Source organism: Hylaeus volcanicus, chromosome 6 (assembly GCF_026283585.1).
Source record: "Hylaeus volcanicus isolate JK05 chromosome 6, UHH_iyHylVolc1.0_haploid, whole genome shotgun sequence".
Classification (NCBI taxonomy): Eukaryota; Metazoa; Arthropoda; class Insecta; order Hymenoptera; family Colletidae; genus Hylaeus; species Hylaeus volcanicus.
Genome location: NC_071981.1, coordinates 10,282,726 through 10,291,967, shown reverse-complemented (window position 1 = coordinate 10,291,967; position 9,242 = coordinate 10,282,726). Strand labels below are relative to the sequence as shown.

The window sequence follows — 9,242 nt, the reverse complement described above, 5'->3', positions numbered from 1 at the left end:
ACAGTCATATAGTATATAAAAAATTATATTACTTAGCATGGTACTCTGTAAAACAGTTCAAACACAACTGAAGTGAATCGGGACAATTCAGACAACAGGGTCCTTTTTATATTCGTTGCGATTAATTGAATAATAAATGATACACCATTGCAATACAGAGTGTGACACCTAAATCGGGACAAATTTCAATTTAAATTTTCTACCATATCCGATATAAATCGTTTTTTTTTTCTCTTGAAAGTCACAGGTTCCTAGTTAACAATTATAATACCAAAATGACCAACCTGGTGCAAATATATTCAAAATACAATCCGTGTCGCGAGTGTGGAAAGTCTTCGCACCGGGCGTTTAGTGAGTAACACAATTTAATTTGAAAAAGAGTTTGATTTTTAAGCGATTTATTTATGAGCGAGCAAAAGGGTAAGAATAATTAGAAAAACTCACTCGATGGACAATCACAAATTATATATATTTTAGGTTGTCCGGAAAGTTCGTGGCGATTTCTAAGAAAAATTCAAAAACACGTTTGAATTTTAATATATATTTATTAAATTACATAGGTGCCATTTTGTTCCACAACCTTTCCACCTTTTACAAATGTGCGTCACAGTCGACTCAATTTGAATATTTCATCTTGAACAAATTTGTACAGACTGCTCAAATATATATGAAAATAGAATAAAAAGATCGATGGAATTAATTATTTTTTACCAAACCTAAAAAAATTCACGAAAAACAGCTTTTTTTAGACCTCTTAATTCAGGATACCCCCTTAACAAGGTTAAGAACCACTGGCCCCAGCGGTATCTTCGTGACGATCGCTTTAACGTGGATACGATCGGTAGGATTGAGAGTCACTGACCAGGGATATGACGATGCGTCATAAGTAAATACACAGTGCGTACCGGTAACTCGTTATCAGCGTTTACGCGCGGTCTCACCTAGCTGGCACGGGAGGAGCACATTCAGTTTGCTGAAAAGAGAGAATCGGTTCCGTTCCCGTCCGTAGCCGGTGTTAGCGATCATGCACGTACTCCGAATCCATTCTCTGTTCGTTATTCCCGGCCTGTCTTGCTCTTTCTTGCCTTCTATTGCCCCCACCTTCTGTTTCTCTCGCTCTGCGCGCATTACGCGAACCACTCGCAGTCAGTCAGTACAGAGGCATCGTTGACGCCGTCTCGTCCCTCCTTTTCCTACTCTTTCTTTCCTTTCTCGATTTCCTCCCCCTCCCCCTCCCCGCGATTAATACCTCTATCTCTCCGTTGTTCTTCGCGATGTCCCGTAGATCTCGGACCGACGATAGGTCTCGTTGGTTTTCATCCGACAACGCAACGCGTCGCGCCGCGATCCTCGTGCTGTGTTTTTAAGTTGAAACGTGAAGTTCCGTCGACGGTATTGTACAGTCGATAGTAGCAGTGACCAGTGGCTGTGACCGCACTGAAACGCACTCGATGTCGCGAAAAGGACAAAGAAATCACCGAGACGGTCAATCCCAACGTCGGTAATTATCGCTTTGTTTACTTTCGCACGCGTTTTTTGGCAACCACACGTGGTCACGTGGCTGGTGACGTTACGAAATGGAATTTAAAAAATATTTCCCCGTAGTATTTTATCGTTGTCAGTAGTAAAAATGGTAAAAGGGATTAGAAAGTAAGAGGTTTTACAATTTTGAACCAGTTGGAATTTTTCATTTATTATTTGTTACATTTTATTCTGCGTCTGTTCAAAGTTAGTAAAATAGCGAATTTAAATGAAATTTAGGCAGGCATTGAGGTAGGTTCACTGAAAGTCAAGTAATAAGGATTTTTTAATACTGTTTGGTAAAAGAAACTTTGTTATTATATTATATTGTTTTAACATACGTTGAATTGACAATAATGCATTTTAATATTAATGTACATGTTTATTTGCAAAGCTGAAACAATTTTTGTAACGCGCGTCGAATCGGCAAAAATTCTATTACATATTACAAAACACAAGATATTCTAACAAAATTACGTACTCCATCACCTACCTTCGTTTTAATTGAATTTTTTTACCGAATTGGACACAAACATTTCGAATTCGAAACATTTGGTAAACATAATTAAACAAATATTCGTACCAAACTCCATTTTGGTATTTAACTTGTATTCACATCCCGCAAAAGGGAATTTATTTTTATAAATCCTACGTTCGCTTTTGCACTTCGACATTAGCGTTGTTCCGTAACTTAGAAACGAGATAGTAACTTCGGAGCAATCAAACTCGCGACAGTCGTCGACACATTAATCGCTACAATTATCGATGACATCCCGCACACGCGGTATCTGGGAGGGCCTCTGTTTGTTCAATGATTTAGCTGGAAAAGTCACACTATCGATGGATGTTTGAAACGCGTTAGTTTGCAGACCAACTTTGTTACATAAAGTGGACACGGCATTACATCGTTGTTAAAATCATCGTTCCGATGGTTCCAAACTCGTCTCCCCGCTTCGAGGCGCAGTCAGTCGAGTGCTCGATACTTATCGCGTCGAGTGCCCCTCGTGGTAGTGCACGGCGATAGTAGTGCGAGTACCGTGTGCACGCGTAGGACGGGTGAGTACGTCTCTTTGAGTAAACTTCGGTAAAAAATGCTCATTTCGTCGTGATGTTGAACGGTCGGTCCGTCCATTTACAGAGGATACGGGTGTTCGTTGACTGCGGTAGTTTTTGTCCTTAAACCGTACCTCTTACCCCGGCAAACACTTTTCTAATTAATTTAATCTATTTAGTTGTGGGAATTAGATCCTCGCCATAGAGAAATGAAATATATACCCTGGAAAACTCTTCTGTAATTAAAGTTATAAATAACTTCGTACGAGTAATTTTCGTTTGTTTTAATTGCATCAGTCCAATTTGTCCAGAGTAAATGGTGTGTACATTTTATTGGCTTTCAATCCTTGATCTTTATCCCATTTAAGCAATCGAAACGACGTTTTCTGTCTACATATTTTAGATCCTTTTTCAGGTTTACGGGAGTAGCTAATAACCTGTTTCTGTGGCACACTGTGTAATTTGTATTGTTAAATGTAGAATCAACGTTTAAAATACTTGTTAAAATATCATTGAGAAGAAATTCTCGATTGTAAAACGAAAACTTTCGCTCTATTACCTTTTCTATACAAGTGTTTGTTTCATATCAATAATATAATAGATTCTCTATATTAAAAAAAAAATAGAAAAAAAGTTGCTAAATCAGAAAATTATAAACTCAAGAATCTATTACCTAAGTTGAAATACTGACAATATATACAAACTATAATTCAATCTCATTATTCGTATTTTAACTAACCGGTCTTAGTCCGAAGGCTTTCCCAATTTCACGGAGGTGCCTTCGCATCACGAATCATGTGAATTCGAGTCTATCTTGTAATTTCTGTGTATTTAGCCTAGGATTCAATTCCGCCGGTAACTAAAGCTTCGTTATCAAATGTAACTAGACATCCACAAACAAGTTAAAATCACCTTCGGCAAATTGTCGAAACCGTGATGCTTCTTCGTCTTCCAGACATTTCCATAAACATCGTAAATGTAACTAGCTGCAGTTGTTTCATTAAATCCCACACGAAATTGAAACAACACGCAATATCGCATCCCTACTTTTAAAGGGTACAAACTCAGCCATTTTATTGCAGGGCGATAAAAGTTTGTTTGTTCGGTTCAACGTAATAAATTGGCACTGTCTTATGAATTGAAAGACTCGCAAGACTCGTCTTTCCTTGTCTACGGTTAACGCTCAACTACCAGGAAGAAACAAGCTTAAGTAATTGACGACTTATGGGTACACCTAGTATGTAACTTGATACGGTGACCAGACATTGCTCCAATATTCAAAGCGAGAACAAAGTAATGCACGATATAGAATTTCATAATAGTCGTGGATTTTTCAAACAGTTTACAAACGATTCCATTTATTTTGTTACGTAAATTATGAAAGCGTTTTTAATTCTATTTTGAATTCTCTTGGATGATTTCCATATCTGTAAATTGTTACATGGAGCCAAAATTAAACTTGCATAATTTTGGGATGTAGGTCGGATGAGAAACGGATTCTCTAATCAAATATTTAAACGCTCTTGCGTATAAAACATACAGGAGGACGCAAACAGTCTGTTGGTAATATCAATAATAGTCGTATTAATTGCTTTTCTATAATTCATGAAAATCTTGACTAGTGAATTATTTTCTCTGAATATAACTATTAATTGCTTTTTCTTAACGATTGATTGCTTTTATTAAAGATAGTTTCCTCTTAGCTATCTAATTTCTCTTTCTTGTGAAAGATAATCATGTGTATTTATAGGAAAAGGGAATTGAATGACTAATAAAAGATTAAGAATGGGTCAAATGTTTGCAACTCTTTGATATTTTATGCCCGATAATAATCAACAAACAAAAACACTGTTACGTATCTTTAAATATGTACAAGAGAAAATGTAAACGAACCGAGAATGATTATTTTTAAAGAATTCTTTATACACATTGAATAAATAGGAATTTATTTGGTTATGTTGTAAGCTCTGGTGGTTTCCATAAAATACAAATTTTTCAAATAAAATATAAAAGAAGTTTTTGCTCTGGTCGATATTACTTTGGATTTTACGGTGCACTGAAAACGAAATATCAATTCAAATCAGTATTTTCGCCTTTCTTCATTTTGCGTTTTCTTATCCATTATTCGAACAAAATGATGTCCGTATTTGTTATCCAGGCATGAAGCGAATTATTATCGAGCGAGATGCGGTGTGCTTAAAATCTTTTCTTCGTATCGGTCTTGTTTTCTTTATTTTTTCACGGTTGTTGAGAGTTTCGTAACGTTTGCATGCGGATTGTGTCCCTGTCAGTTCTTCTTGCTTACGTAAGTACCTCCAGTCGCGATTACGCGCGGCCAGAGATGCGCAAACTTTACTTGGAGTAACGGACGACAAATAAAAGCAACCAATGATATTTATTCCTGACGTTTATTCGACCGAACCGTTCTCCAAACAGGATAACTGTCCGAGTAATCGGACGTGTTTCGGTGATCGGCCACTTGGCAAAGTTTCTCCTTGAGCAAACACGGAGTATTCGGCGATATGTGTAAACTTTATGGTGTAATATAATATTATTAATTCCATACATGGCAACTGTTTCCAAGCATTTTTAGTATACCATGGTATAAATGGCTCAGCGTTAACCGGGATGTCGTAAATGAAAAGTGTTGATGTTATTTGCTCGTTAACTTCATTGATTTGTAAGGTTAAAATGTGAAAACTGGAGATATCGAGAAGTTTTTCATTTTATTTGATTATGTATGTTTTGCTCTGCTCGATATTGGTTTTGGATTTTACGATGCACTGAAAACGAAATATTAATTAAAATCAGCATCTTCGCTTTCTTCATTTTGCGTTTTCTTGCCCATTATTCGAATAAAATGATGTTCGTATGTATGTTTGATTATGGCTAGGCTGGCTTGAGACCAATTATTGATATAGTCGAAACAGGACATACTGGTTTTATATTTTATTCGTTACTCTTTTAATAAAAATTAGAAACTCAATCACAGAACATTGCACAATGATCGAATAGCAGTTTACGTCATTAATTTGTGAGACTAAAATGTGAAAATATTAAATATCAAAAAGACTTCGTATTTGATATAATTGTGTACGAAGACTAGGCTAGCTAGAAACCAATCATCGATGTAGTAGAAAGAGGGCATATTGATTTTTTTATTTTACTCGTTATTCCGTCAATTAAAATTAGAATCTCAATTGTAGAATGAAATTACATTTCACGATGACCTAATAAAAAATTGTCTACACGAGTGTTCGGTCGAATAATGTTGCGAATAACAACATGTTATTATCCATTATTTGAATAATGTTATGTCCGTCACTGACAGATTGAAAACGCCAGGCAAGTCGTGCAATGGGTCGTTGCATCTCGCGTGTACGCATCTTGCTGGAAACCGACGGTCGGCAATCGGCAAAGGAGTTCGTTCGACCTCGCGATAATATCTAACGACGATAATGGGATAACGAGACTTGCGATAATTAACCGGGTACGCTGGTATTCGTTGAACTAACTGCCGTGTCGATCCTGTCAATTATTAGCTTGGCCTGAACGTTCGTTTCGGATTAGCTCTGCTCTCGCTACTCTAATTTCTCGTCGATTCTCCCGCGAATAGTTATTACTGGTCGAATGATGCAAATTTATAAGCAGTATGCTCCTCGTGAGGAGTTTATGTTTCTTATGAAGAGTCTATGACGTTCCGTTACCGGAAATAGACAGAACTTTGTGGTAATTTACTGTGGTTCAAAGAACCAGGACTAAGTAAAACACCTAAGGAGACAGGACCAATAAAGTATAGGATTTTTAAACAGCAGAAAAAAAAAAGTAAACAGTCGATTTATATTAAGTTTTCTATTATATGAATACAAAAAATCCTGGTAACGTGTAAAAAAACTAGCTGGTTATTGTTGCTCGCTCGCGAGTGGGGTTCTTGTTGCTCGCTTATTTCATATAGCTCTTCATGTTTATTTTGTGTGCGACCCTTTACGAGCCACACAAGGAACTTCCCAATTTTCGATTACAGCGCCATATATTGCGAATAAAAAAATGTTTGAAACTAGTGTTTTGAAAAGGTCACACAGCCAGCTTTCACAGTGCATGATAAAAGATGAGGTGTTCCATTAAAAAAATCATGTTGACCTTGACGTGACTTTGACCGGTCCTTTGAAGGTCAAACGGACACGATCGTTCAATAGAATTTTTGAAACTCTAAAACATTTCTCTAAACCATTTTTCTCACAAATATTCCATTTTGGAAATATTTGACTGTTTCCATACTTTTGGCACCCTGTATGTGTATATACATGTGTTATACATATGCATACAAATGTAATAATAGTAATCTATGTATATATATTATTTCCATTTAGTTATTCGCTCATAAATTTATATTCTCTCATCTAGATTGCGTTATTGAGTTAAGTTTTCTTAAAAAAAAACTAAATTAACTACTGCACCGAATTAGAACAAAATCTAATCAGCTCTAAGTTAGATTGATACACATCGATTGCATCATCGATCATTTTTATCTCGCTATTACTTTTTTTAGAAAACGTTAACGAAAAATTTGTTTATATACGTACACACACACACACACGCGCGCGCGTGCGCGCGAACAATTTGTTACAAATAGCCTAAAATTACTCTAATAACCTTGAAACATGGAGATCTGTTAAAAAATCGATCTTTCATTTTAGGGGCAAATACAATAACTTCCCTATAAATCGAAAAGTTAATAATTGTTTTTCAAGTAAATCGGATAAAACTGTAACAAAAACTCCAAAAGTATCATAAATTGTAGTATAATTTATAAATTTTCCAAAAATTTGACAAAATAAGAACAAAAAAGTGACAGGTTTCTGGTAAAAAGAATAGATCACTAAACTACATGCCTGCCGTTTTGTGAATTTTTATAGAAATTGCAATTTTCCTACGTCATAGCTTATAGAATCCACAGCAGTTTATGATATTGTTTGGTTTTTGTTACAGACCAATACAATTTGCCAAAATGTTGCTCACCTCAAAACGGTGTCGCAGGCCGTCAAAAACAAATATTTTTATAAATGTTGCCAAGATTTTTTTAAACCTATTTTAAACATATTTTCGATATTATGCAGTTTAAGAAAATGCAAACAAATCGATTTTTTAAAACTGCTACATTATCAATACCTCCTTGATGGAACTATGTAAATAAATTGAGAACTCATTTATAAATGAATAAACAATTTACTGAACAAATATTCCGATCAAACAGACGAATTTTGAATTGTTCTTTATCAATCGCTGTACTGAATTTGCGAGTAAAACGTGGTGACAGTAGCTTGAAAAATTAATCTTGTCAGAGCTGACGACGGTTCTCAATTTTGTTAACGCAAACTTTATGCTGTATCTTTATCCTATACAATTTCTAAACAAAGGATTACATTACTGTAATCTGTTTTTACTGTCTACGAAAGGTATTCTATGTGTTCTCTCTCCATTTCCACGTACGCTTCATGTTACAGAATTACGTGTTCTTTCAAATATATCTGGCTTTGAAATCGCTTGATAAACCGATGTATGCTTTAACTAAAAATATGAAAAAACTGTTGTATAAACATAGTTCCGGAAACGTTTTGTGAACACGTGGTAACAGTAATATTAAACGTTAAGGCAATAGTAGGTGCGTCGTTGTTGATACATTATCAAGCAAGTGCAGGTCGGTAATATTTATCTAATCCGTTTACATACGTATTATTCCAAGTCATGGAGGGTGCTTTGGCTGCCAACAGGTCGACTTTCAAAATCACCAGATCTAACCCTGCATAGTTTAAAAAAAATCAATACTGGAGATTCCCACAATAATTAGAGAAAACTTGTTAGTTGCTACTTAGCAATCATCCTGCTCTTTTGCTGATTTCATGCAATAAATAAGGCATTCACGCATCATTGATGTTCCAATAATTGAGATTCTACCATAAAGATATAATAGATAGAGTAGGGCAGCCAAACCACTAACTGTACTATAGCTTAAAAAAAGAAAGAAAACCGCGGTACCCTAGTTGTCTCTGTTTATCAGTATATTTTTATATTACATTTATGGCAATGATAAATAATTATCGTTTATACTTTTAATAATTACATATGTTTCTATATTCACATTAATAAACGCATAGAAGTAAATGGGATACATACCACGTTTTATTTTCTCTTTTTAACGTCATTTCCACTTACAGGGAGGCCTCCCTGCTCTATTCATAATGTCTCTATGGGTTCCACTGTAAATATAATGAAATCAAAATCACACTTGACTCCTGTGTGACATTTTAGGGTTATGGTTAGCCCTTAGAATCCTGATTTTCCAAATTAAATTTAAAAAAATATCAATGTATTTATTATTTGAACAATTTTGACAGCTGACGTTTACTTTTTTAACTTTTGTTCAAAAGAACATTCTGCAATGGTAACATCCATACAACCAAATATTAAAACAAACCAATTGCAAGTGTACAATTTGATTTAGAAGTCCGGTCTCAAATTTGAAACTTAGGGCATTCGAAGGTTAAAATCATATTCTCTGATAGTTCAAATGAATAATGAGTTATACAACGATCTACGTGTACATACGTATTTTGAATCCATTTTTTCTTTTTTTGCATTCTTACTTATTCGCGTGTACGGAAACGTTA

The 9,242-nt window shown here is 35.2% G+C and overlaps 1 protein-coding gene across 3 annotated transcripts in view; it reads left to right on the top strand.

The window, feature by feature from the left end:
- Positions 1 to 827: 827 nt before the first annotated feature.
- The window catches only part of LOC128878711 (uncharacterized), a 298,863-nt gene continuing 290,448 nt past the window's right edge, over positions 828 to 9,242 (top strand). For all 3 annotated transcript variants that reach the window (XM_054127154.1, XM_054127156.1, XM_054127153.1), the window contains exon 1: positions 828 to 1,501. The gene's annotated coding sequence lies outside the window, so the exon portion shown is untranslated. The remainder of the gene's footprint in view (positions 1,502 to 9,242) is intronic.